We start from the raw sequence: 12,750 nt of genomic DNA on the forward strand, positions 1-12,750 counted from the left end.
CACACACACACACACACACACATATATATATATATATATATATATATATATATATATATATATATATATATATAACTTAGTGAGTATTTCAAATGGATAACTCTCAAATTGATACATCCATCTTATTTGAACCAGACCTTCGAGTCGGGCCTCTTGTACAAAGTGAATTGGAAGATGCTCCATCATATCAAAGAAATCACATGGAAATATCTTCTCCAACTTAGTAGTAATAACAACAATATATTCCTACATCCGATGTAAACTACTCTAGACAACTTTCAAGAACAGAAGTCTTTAAAAAAAAGATTTGCCTCTGTGATTGGTTTCGTATCCTTTTTGGTTTATGGATAAAAGTGATAGGAATTAAAGTTTCCAAGAATATATGACAATCATGACTTTTCATACCTATCAATTTTCCTTCACTCATATTTGTCTGCTTTCCTAAATTCGAAGCATAGTCCTCCGACAACCTCAAATTTTTAACCCACTCAAAAATTTCAGGTTTCTCATGAAAAGCTGGCCTTTGGCTTAGTTATTCTACCATTAGGTAATTCATGTATCAATTACTCTTTTCTCCTACAATACTCCTTTACGTACATTCTTGCTTTTGGATTGTCTTAACATCCATCATTGTGTTAAACAAATTATAAAAAAAAATTCAATGCGCATCACATCAAGATTATGTCGTAGTGATTGTCCTTCCAATACGACAACTCTCAAAATATACTTTGTTTGGTCCAATTATATCCAACAACATATCCATGAAGACTAGAAGGTGAAGCTTCTGTAACTTTAGGTAATTGAGAAACTCTTCTCCCAAATTTGATGCCCTGTGAGTAATGGAGGCAGGAGGTCTCTTTCAACCTTATTTTTCCTAAATGCATTTTGCATATTTCCAAACTCATGGTCCAACGGCAAAAACTGGTGATGACAATCAAATCATGTATTTTTTTCTGCCATGCTTTAAATTGAATGCTTTACTATTTTACATTCAATACGGACATGCTAGATTTCTAGCTGTTATCCAGACAGACAACATCTCATATGCAGGAAAATCATTAATAGTACACATTAAAGAAGCACTCATAATAAAATTCTGCTTACTTGATATATTATAAGTCAAAACACCTACAAACCACAATTGTTTGAGCTCATCTATCAATTGATGTAGATAGACATCAATCAAACTTTTTGGATTAGAGACCTGGAATAACACAACTTAGAAAGACGTAGGGATTGGTCATGCACATTTCAATAGGAAGTTTATACAGAGTACGAAATACCGACCATTATGAATAAGGCGAAGCTGCATTAGAGAATCGTGTAAGCCATCTGAGCACAATCTCATTCTAGCATTTCTTGGTTCACCAGACAAATTAGGATATAATTATCAAAATATTTCCATGCTTCACCATCAAATGGATGAGATAAGACACCGGTGGCCTTCTATATTCAAGATGCCATCTCATATGTGGGACAAACCTTATTGATGCATACAACCTCTTTAACCTAGGAATGAGAGATAGATGATGCATCACATGAACTGGGACCATCTTTCCACCCGGAGTCATCTTATAACGAGCATGTCCACAAAATTTACAATTTTTAAATTCACTATCAGTATTATAAATCAACATACAATTATTAACACAAAAATGAATTCTATCATATGTCAATCCTAACTTGGATACCAAATGCTTTGCCTGATAGTAGTTCTGTGGTATGTTAAAATCCGCATTAACTACATCACCCAAAAGATCAACCATTGACTCCATAGTCACATTAGGAATATTCCAATCTTATTTAATATTCATTAATCAAACCGCAACTGATAAAGCAGAATGCGGACTTCCTTCACATAATGGACGACTAGACTCTTCTAATTGATCATAGAAGCGTCTTGCTTCTTCATTAGGAGCTTCATCAAAATATTATTTAGGTTCCATCTCACCTTGAACCCCAAAAGCATCATTGATCATTTATGAACTCTATCATATTCAACCCTAACCTATTCGACCCTAATTTGACAATGTGGTGTAATACTATTATATATATCCAAATGCAGCGAATTATATAATATACAATCTAATCAATCAATTTCTCCATGATAAATTCATACAAAATATCTTAGCTAAAATTCATTACAGTACGAATGAACCATAACCTAATTTGGTTCAAAAAAATTTTAAACACTTACATGCACTTCAAGGACACCTGACCAATCCATTATTCTTGAAAATGTCAAATGTCATTGTATGTGCAATAAAATCTCTAACATCGTCAATGAACTCGGGTTTCAAATCCACACTAGTTCCATAATGCATATTATACATCCATCAAACGATGATCCACCTACAAAAATATAGATATCCAATTAGTTTTAAATTAATTCCAACAACTAAATCTACCAACTAAACCACAATATTTTATAACTCATTTAAACAACTTAACAATTTTTTAACTTTAATTAGTTTAGTATTCATGACTTAATTCCAACAACTAAATCCACCAATTCAAAATAATATTATTTTGCTAACTTATTAACAACTTTTAATCTCAAGTAGTTAGTTTTGATTTAATACAACAACTAAATTCACTAACTAAATCACATTATTTTTCTTAAATTACTTAAACAACTTTAACTAATTTAGTTTTGACTTAATACAACAACTAAATCTACTAAATAAACTACATTATTTTTCTAACTAATTTAAATTACTTAATAATTTTTTAACTAGTTTAGTATTGATGACTTAATTCCAATCACTAAATCTACCAACTAAATCACATTATTTTCCTAATTTATTAACAACTTATAACCTTAACTAGTTTAGTTTAAAGGTAAGTGTCAATACTAGATGGACACAATCCATCATGCAAGAAAATAATTTTTTTCATCAATAGGATCAACTAGTGTTGGTACATATGCTACACAAAAAACATTTTTCCTAAACTAAAGCTATGTGTCAACACTAGATGAACACAAATCGACCTTGCAAGAAAATCAATTTTGTCATCAATAGGATACTAGTATTGGTACTTGTAATAAACAAACACATTATTCCTAATTAATGTTTAAATGTAAACACTAGATGAACACAAATTGATCTTTCAAGAAAATCAATTTTGTCATCATAGGATAAACTAGTGTTGGTACTTAGGTTAAACAAACACATTATTCCTAAATTAAAGCTTAAGTGTCAATGCTAGATGGACACAAATCGATCTTTCAAAAATCAATTTGTCATCAATAGGATCAACAAGTATTGGTACTTATAATTAACAAACACTCGATCGACACAAATTAATAAATTATCACAAAATTAAAGCAAAGTATCAATACTAGCTAGATGGACACAAACACATTATTGAAAATAATTGTAATTGAACTTTAGAAATTTAGAAGAACTAACCTTATCTCTTACTTTGATGAAAGAAGAAATATAGTCTTGTATCAAATTTTTTAGATGTTGAGCTTCCTTAGTTACCTAGCACGAAAAGTTTTAAATTTAGTTAAATATAAAATTAAAATCCAAGAATTTTAGTTACAAGTTCAAGTTCAAATTCTAATTTCAAGTTCAAGTTCAAAATCATGAGTTCAAGTTCAAGTCTAAGTTCATGTTCAAATTCTAAGTTCAAGTTCAAGTCTAAGTTCAACTTCAAAATACGCTTTGTTTTGTCTAAGTAAGTTCAATTGTTCAATATCTAATTTCAAGTTCAAGTCTAAGTTCAACTTCAAATTCTAACTTCAAGTTCTAAGTTCTAAGTTCATGTTCTAATTTCAAGTTCAAGTCTAAGTTTAACTTCGAATTATAAGTTCAAGTTTTAAGTTCAAGTTCAAATTCTAATTTCAAGTTCAAGTTCAAATTCTAGGTTGAAGTTTTATTTTCTAGTTCAAGTCTACGTTCAACTTCAAAATATGCTTTATTTGGTGTAATTAAGTTCAATTAGTTCAAGTTATCTAGATAGTCAAAGCTTAATTACATAACCAATACTAATTAATTAAGTTCAAGTTCTCATTAATTAGCTGATCAAAATTAAATTTATATTAATTCCTCGTTAATAATGGTCAATAAAATTTTCATGTACTACAAAATTATAATTAAGTTCAACTAAAATCAAAGTTCAAATAAGAATACAATTAAGTTATAATAAATTAAAGTAAAAAACATTTCAAGTTTATATTCATAATTAAATTCAATTAATTATAAGTTCTAATTAAGTTGTATTTCAAATCCGTAGTTTTAAAATCACAAATTTAAACTAATCCTAGTAAAAATCCAAATTCAAAACCCTAGTCGTAAAATCACAAATTCAAAGTACTCATAGAATTGAATAATCACTAGTCCTAAAATATCAAATTCAAACTAGTCTTAAAATCACAAATTCAAAGTACTCATAGAATTCAAAATCAAACTAGCTAGTGCCAAAATGGCAAATTAAATTATTGGTAGTCCTAAAATCTCAAATTATAAGTTCAAGTTCTAAGTTCAACCTCAAACAAATTTCAAGTTCTAAGTTCTAAGTTCTAACTTCAAGTTCAGTCTAAGTTTAAGTTCAAGTTCTAAGTTCAAGTTCAAGTTCTAAGTTCAAATTCAAGTTCTATGTTCGAAGTTCAAGTTCTTAGTTAAACTTCAAATTCTAAATTCAAATTGATATTTAAATACAACAATTAGTTATATATATATTCAAGTTTTAATTCAAAAAAAAAACATCATCTAATCATAACACTTCATTAATTACTAATTTAATTCTTCAAATTAATACTTCACTAGCTAAAATTCAATCTTATCCCAAAAAATTTTCAATTCATCACACATAACATATTCTCAAGTTAAACTAGTCCTAAAATAAAAAAAAGTCCTAATTCTTTACTAACTAAAAATCCCAATTCAAATGAATCCTAAAATAAAATTTTAATCTCAATTCTTCACTAACTAACAATCTCAATTCAATATAACCCTAAAATAAAGTTCTTCAATTCTCTATACCTAAGTAACAATAATCAAATGAAATTAACAATTGAATAAGACAACCCAACAACAAAAAAAAAATAATCTACTGACAAACAGTCAATTATGATAACTAGAATTGAAAATAATAATAATTAAAACTTACCTTAACAAATATGAGAGGGAGCGAACGGCGAACGACAACGGTGATAGGACACACTGCAAGGGCAGGGACGGGGATGGGACGGGGAAGGGCAGGGACGGGGATGGGACGGGGAAGGGCAGCGACGGGGAAAATCGATAGAAGGAATGGGGACAGAATAAGGGTTGAGAGAGAGGGGGAAATGAGGAAAACCCGATTGGTCTATCAGATATTTAATGAAAAGTGACGGACAACGTCGCCATGTCCGTTGCTTTTATTTTAAAGATACTTGAATAAATTTTTGACCAAAAAGAGACGGACAAAGAGACATTCTCCGTCGCTTTTAAAAAAATAATTGACCAGATATTTTGACCAAGAAGAGACGGACTTAAAGATGCTATCCGTCACTTATTTAAGAAATAATTAAACAATTAAAATTAATAAAAAGCGATGGACAGCGTGACTTTTTTCTTAATTTGTAAATAATTATTTAAAATAAAAAGATATAGACTATATGTATAGAATAATTTATTATTGATTCTATATATATTTGGCGCCAAAGGTCGTTCGCACTTTTTAAAAAAAAATTATTTTTTAGAAAAACGACAGACAACACTTTTATATCCGTTGTTTTTTAGTCGTGAATCATTAAAAAATTAATTTAAAACTTCCTATATAACTATAACTATATTATAGAAGCGAATGTTGAGGAGGTTAGGATCAGCTGGTCAATTGACCAATTTGCCCTTCTCCTCAACTTTTTCTATTTATATATTGTATTTTATTTATTTTAATTTATTTTATTTAAATATTTATTTTTACTTACTATGTATTTATAATAATATTAGTAAAAATTAACTTAAAATATTGCAAATTTAATGACATCTCAAAATTTTACAGGTACGACATAATAAGACTGAGAGTGCCATTTTTTATTTGAAAATCACATTAAGAATTCTATAAATTACAATAATTAACAACTTAAAATATTTGAAAATCATATTAAAATTTTATTAACTCTCGTAATTTCATATGTGGAAAATGATATTATACAAGCTAATGTTGAGGAGCTTAGGTTCAGCCGGTCAATTGACTGGTTTGCCCTTCTCCACAACTTCTTCTATTTATATTGTATTTAATCTATTTTATTTTATTTTATTTTTACTTTTTTTTTAATATACTATGTATTTATAATAATAGTACTAAAACTAGCTTAAAATATTACAACTTTAATTACCTCTCAAAATTTCACATGTACGACATAATTAGGACTGAGAGAATACCATATTATTTGTAAATCACATTAAGAATTCTATAAAATACAATAATTAACAACTTAAAATATTTAAAAATCTTATTAAAATGTGGTTAACTCTAAAAATTTCACATATGCCACATAAATTGACACAAAGGGAGTAAAATATATTGTTACATTAAGAGTACTATTAATCACAATTTAAAATATTTAAAAGCATATAAATTTTTTCAATTAAATCTCACAATTTAATATGTGCCATATTAATTCGGACAGGGAAATAACATGTAGTATTTAAAATTACATACTTGAAATATTGTATTAAAAATATAATTAAAATTTCGTTGACTCTCACAATTTTACATGTGACACATAAATCATAATAATTAACAACTTAAAATATTTTTTTAAAATATATTAAAAGAAAATTTCACTCTCTAAATATCACATGTGCCAAAGATATTATTGGAAAAGTACTTAAAAACATAATAAAAATAATAAACAATAAAAAAATTTGAAACTATTCTAATGTTATCTGTTTCACATAAATTAAAATAACTAAATTATATATATTGGGCCTGCCCGTACTGTTATATCTAGTTACTATAGAGAGCACGAATAGAATGACTATATTAAACATAAATTTTCCTAAAATAGCGTAAACTATTCCACTAGTAAATGGGTAGAGTCTTTGAGTCAATGACGGCTGGACAAGTTGGTATTAGTCAAATATTATCATGTATTATTATTTAATCACTATCTATCTATCTATCTATCTATCTATTATCTATATATATATATATATATATATATATATATATATATATATATATATATATAGTGCAAACAATTAACTAAAAAGTAGGTGGCGGTGTCAACCATAATTAATTAATGCAATAAAGTAATTGATTATGAAAGTAAAGAAAAATACAGTTTAAAAATTGGAATTTGATTATTATCAAATCAAATTAAAATGATAAAGATGGGAGAGAGAGCAAACTCTAACCAAGTATTCTTGAGAGAGAGAGAGAAAGCTTCTTGCCAAAAAAAGATGATCCTACAATGTGGAGAGGGGGGGGGGGCTTTTATAGCCAAAAATATGCTACAGTAAAAGTACTACAGGAGTGCTACAGTACCACCCTCAATAATTTTCATCCAATGCTTTGATGATGTCATGGGTGACTTCATTTTTATTGTGTAATTGTGATGTCAAGGTGGCTGGAAATTTTTAGCAAGTATTATCATCTTCATTATCGGAATCAGACTTATTTTCTTCTTGATATTGGAAGCTGGGAAGTTTGCCCTTAATTTGTTATAGGATTTTCTCCATTTGTTGATTGAAGTCTCCCCTACTACTTGAGCGGACTATTTGTGTAGTTGCAATTGATTTTTGTTGTAAAAATTTAATTTGGGAGGCATCAGTCGGGATTAGATACCCTGGGTTATGCAAGAACCATTTTTCCACTTCTGGGATACATGCTTCTTTGGGATCCCAGTTTTCCACCATTTACAATAGCCCTGGATAGACAATCATGGGAGTCCTTTCTGTCCACTTTGTTTGTGAAATGCAAATTTATGTGCAAATATCCACGGGAGTGAAAACTATGGGAAAATTAAAACAAGAATAGGAATATAGTGTCGATTTGAGTACTTTTGACAAAAATAGTTGTATGCCTCTAAAACTGGTGAGGGGATAATATCAACTTTGTGGCCATATACGGGCCACCACTGGAGTAAAAACCATTGAGGAAATTCATAAGCAAGTTGTTTTCTCCAAAGGAAAATCCACAAATGTTTGCCAACATTGTTTTGGAAATTGAAAGCATTCACCCATGCATTTTGGTAGTCAAAGTATTTGTAGTTTTGAGGTTCAAATGGATGAGAAAGTTTTTTATACTTGGCAGGGTGCATACCCATTCTCCGGGTGAGATTATCTTATTTATGAAGACCGTAGAATGGGTAACATACGTCTGTGTTGGTTTATCATTGTGGGGCTTGTACAGACAATACTTGGTGTCAGCTAGATGAACTCATTGAATTTTTGGGTATACATTGGATTCTTTTGGATAAAATTTGCATTAGGGGTAAGTATTTTCTGGGTTACCTCCTGGGAGTTTGAATCCTAAAATTCTAGTTCGATTTGTATCAGAGGGTAGACACAATCATTTTTGAAGTAGGTTGGGTCATCAGAGAAGGATTCTCTGAAGAAACAGGTTTAGGTGTGGGTGAGGAAATTAATTTGTTTGGTATTGGGCATACCGTGTTTGTATTTGTGTTTTGTGAGGAATAAAATAAAATATTGATGGGGCTCTCCACCTCTACCGGTGCTTTAGTGGTGCTGATGGCAGCCACCGAGTGTGAGGAAGATGTCGAAGCGTGGCTTTGTGCCGATGCTTGGCTACACTTTTTTTTTGAAAAAAAGGTATTGATTAATCAAATCCTTCCTATTGGAACTGCTCATAACTGTGGCTTCTTTAAAACCCATGAATTGTCGCCAGCTCTTGAAGTCTTCCTCTGTTCATGAGGTAGACATTGATTGGGCCAGCTGTTCTTTTCTTCTTCCTCTTCTACTAGATCATCCCATTTTTTTAGACCAGAAATCGGAAAAGGATTTGCATTTTCTAGGAGGAAAGATGGCTGATTACCTCTCATGGCGTAATCTGCTGAAGTTTGATATCTTGTTTGGTTTGACCTAGATGTGGTAGTTGATTGCTTTTTAGCAACTGAATTTGTTTATTGTTGAGAAACCAAAAGTAAAGGCGTCTTCGAAGGTTGATGTTCAGCCGTTGCTTAAATTTCATCCTGTGTGCTTAGTTACAACAGTTCCATTTTCTTTTTTCTACCTATAATTACCGACCCTGCAAGAATTCTCGAGTAAGAAAGTCTGGGATAGAGTTTGAGCTCCCTTTGATACATTCTATATCAAAATAAAAAATAAATAAAATAGTTTGCCATCGAGCAAATATATGCTTAGAAGCAAGGTTTTGGACATCTTCTTGCAAAACTGATTTTGCCGCTTTGAAATCAATGCATAGTGAAATTTTTTTATTTAGTAAATCTGATTGAAATTTGGAGATGCATAAAACAATTTCCAAAATTTCCTTTTTAATAGTAGGATAATTTTGTTGGGACTTATTCCAATGCTTGGATGCAAATGCAATGATATGCTCCTTTTCATTTTGTTTTTGCTGTAAGATCCCACCATAACCTATGTCAGAAGCAACTGTCTCAACTATTTTGAAAGCAGAGGGGTCAAGAAGTGATAAGCATGGAAGATTCTTCGCTTTCAGTTTTATCTCCTTAAAAATATTTGTGTGGATGCTGGTCCATGAGGGAAGATGTTTCTTTAGTCTATCATGGAGAGGCTTCAATAAATTGCTGAGACCAGGGATAATGTCCGCTATATGATTGAAATACCCCAAAAATCATTGAAGTTGGGGTTTATCGAGAGTTTGATTAGGAAATTTATCTCCAAATTGTATGGATCGTTTGATAGTGACCGTAGTGCCTTGTTGAATATTGTGCCCAAGGAACCTTATATTAATTTGAAAAAGACTATACTTTAGTTTTGAAGAAAATTTTTAGATGCTTGAAGTGTTGGTCGACACTAGTAGAGAATACTAGTACATCATCAATGTAGACTATGATAAATTTTGAGAAAGGATTGAAGATATCATTAATTATTTTTTGAAATTCCGAAGGAGAATTGTTAAGTCCAAATGGCATAACATTCCACTCATACTTGCCAAAAGGTACCTTAAAAGCTATTATATGACAATCTTTTGGATCAATTTGAATTTGCCAAAAGCCTGATTTGAGGTCAAATTTTGAGAAAATCGTGGCAGCATATAACCGATGGAGGAGATATTTCTTGTTGGGAATAGGGTATCTAATCCAACGAAGAGCAGAGTCTAAAGGTTTATAGTTGATGACGAGTCGCGGTACTCCTCGTTCAATCTCACAGCTTTTGTTAACATAGAAGGCAGCACAACTCCAAGGAGATTTTCTTGGAGAAATGATCTGCTTTTCAAGAAGGGCGTTAATTTCATTTTGGTAGTGGATCATGAGTTCATGATTCATTTTGATAGGGCGAGCTTTTTGTACGGATAGGTTTTTCATCAAAGCTTGGCTCATAAGGGAGCCTTTCTATATGTTTTTTGTATTCCAAAAGGTTGTGGGTAGATCCGCACAAAGCTCATTTTTGTATTTTTGTTTCTAAGGTTTTGATTTTGGATTGAAGGGAAGGTTCTTTCAGTTGTTGTTGTAGTCTTTGGAAAGCTATTTCTTCTTTGAGAAAGTTATTTGGGCCTCATTATGTTTCAAAGTGGAAAGGACTTTCTTAATAGGAGGTTTATAAAAAAGAATGGAAACATTGATACTTTCAATTTCAATTCCGTGGTTGCTCACCCTGAATGGTATAAGTTTTTCTATAAAAGGAGTACAAAGTATCACCGGGTTTGTAATATCTTTTACAAGCACAAATGAAGTAGTATTTGAGAGAATAGAGTCCCCTACTAAATTCCTAATCTCAACATCAGAGAGATTATAATTAATTCCTAGTTATTAGCATTGGCAGCTCTAAGGGCTTCTTTAGTTTTTTCAAAGAACTTGGTAGGGATGAGTCCTTCTTGGACGCAATTGAGATCAGCGCCTATGTCAAACAGCGCAATGATATCTAGTAAAAAGGATTTGTTAACTACAAGGGTCATTCTCATACGCCATCTACGAATAGAGATCCTCGAGAGAAAGTTAAGAAACTCACCTTGTTCTTCGATTGGATCATTTTTGGGGATACTTGGTGAAGATGAGATTTGTTGGAGGACCAGGCGGTCTAATTCTTGCCTAGTCTTAATTTCTCTAATCTCTTACTTAAGGAAAGCTATTTCATATTGAAGATCCTGGATGGTTATATCTTTTGATTTTTTGGAGGGAATTTTTTTCAGGATATCTGTAAGATTGTAAGTGTTTGCCACTTAGAGGGTGAGAAAATACATGGGAAGAAGAAGTTGAAGGTTTATCCAAAGCCTTTTTGAATTATCTAGATAGTGTTTTTTCTGGTCCGAATCATTTAGATTGCTAATGAGTTCAAGGAAAAGATCATGTTCTTTAGTGAGAACATTTGCCTCAGCTTGGCTGGTATGGTCTTGTTCAGACTCAGAGGAATCTAAGTCGTCATTTTCAATTTGGTTGAAACATTTTTCAAGTTCATTTTCTGCATACTAAGAGTTTTCACTATCTTCTAAAAAGATGTTTCGGATTCCATTAAGGATAGACTCATCAAGGTTAAGATTCTTACCCTTTTGGACAGTTTGCAGTATTTGGAAATATGGCCTGATTTATTTCACATATAGCAGTTGCCATTATTGGGTGTCAGAGAGGTAGTTTTTTGGTTGATTTTTGAATCCTTGGAGGGGGTTTTCTAGATTTTATGAATTATTTTTGAGTCTTGGAAGGACATTCTTTTTTTCTTGGGGTTGATTTTCGAAGAGATTTCTTCCTACATGGTGGAAGACCAAACTGTTCGCAGACACTTCCTAAATCTCGGCTGGTTTGGGCCTTATCAATAGCCATTTGTCTTAAAAAATTTTCAAGATGACAAATGTTGAGAGGAACTTGTTGTATCAAGCTGGTCAGTTGGCCATAAATAATTTATTCATAAGGAATAACATCACTAGGGTGTAGGTTTTGGAGTTCTTCTCTGACTAGGTCCCTACGAGACTTAGGCAAACCATCCAGAAAATTTTCTTTCCAGCATGGGAGGTTACCATCTGGTTTCTCATAGATTCTTGAGAGAAAAGAATCTTTATATTCTCTAAAGTGAGATAGAGTCTTACATTTAAGATTGTTAAGTATCTCAGAGGACCTTTCTCTAAAAATACCCGGTCTTCCTATGAAGGTTTTGATTATGTTATAGATCAGAGTATGTCGAATATGAAATGGTATGGCCATCCTGAAGAATTGTGTTTCTTTGTAACGACCTGTTTAGTCGTTTTGAGCAGCAGATTTTATTTCTGGAAACACTGTGTGAGTCGACGGAACCCACGATGGACCGTCATGGGCACGACGGGCCGTCGAGGGGGTCTCGTTCCAAAAGACTTAGACTTCTGAAATTTGGGTACTGAAATCGACTCTCTGAACTTGGCGACGGAGCAGCAGGACGGATCGTCGCAGGCACGACGGCCCGTCACAGGCTGCGTAATCCCAGGCTGGGTCGGATTTCTGTTAGTTATTTAAGGGGCGTTTTTGACTATTCCTGCTTTAATTATAAAGTTAGAGGGTTAATGTTAATAAGTCTAATTACTTGGGGGTTAAAAGAGGTAACCTTGAGTTAATTAGTGGGATATTATTGCCATCTTTATACTTAATTATATGTTAATTAGGGTAAAAGAAAGAGGGTTTGA

At 31.7% G+C, this 12,750-nt stretch overlaps 1 long non-coding RNA gene across 5 annotated transcripts in view; it reads right to left on the bottom strand.

The window, feature by feature from the left end:
* The window catches only part of LOC107024668, an 11,525-nt gene extending 4,124 nt beyond the window's left edge, over nucleotides 1–7,401 (bottom strand). The window contains exons 1-4 of one of the 5 annotated variants that reach the window (XR_003579281.1): nucleotides 5,119–7,153; nucleotides 3,414–3,488; nucleotides 2,198–2,352; nucleotides 1,178–1,571 (exon numbers count right to left, since the gene is read on the bottom strand). This is a non-coding gene — a long non-coding RNA (uncharacterized LOC107024668). The other 4 variants (XR_003579282.1, XR_003579280.1, XR_001457382.2 and 1 more) reach the window with 4 other exon arrangements.
* Between the last annotated feature and the right edge of the window lie 5,349 nt (nucleotides 7,402–12,750).

This window comes from Solanum pennellii, chromosome 7 (assembly GCF_001406875.1).
Source record: "Solanum pennellii chromosome 7, SPENNV200".
NCBI lineage: Eukaryota > Viridiplantae > Streptophyta > Magnoliopsida > Solanales > Solanaceae > Solanum > Solanum pennellii.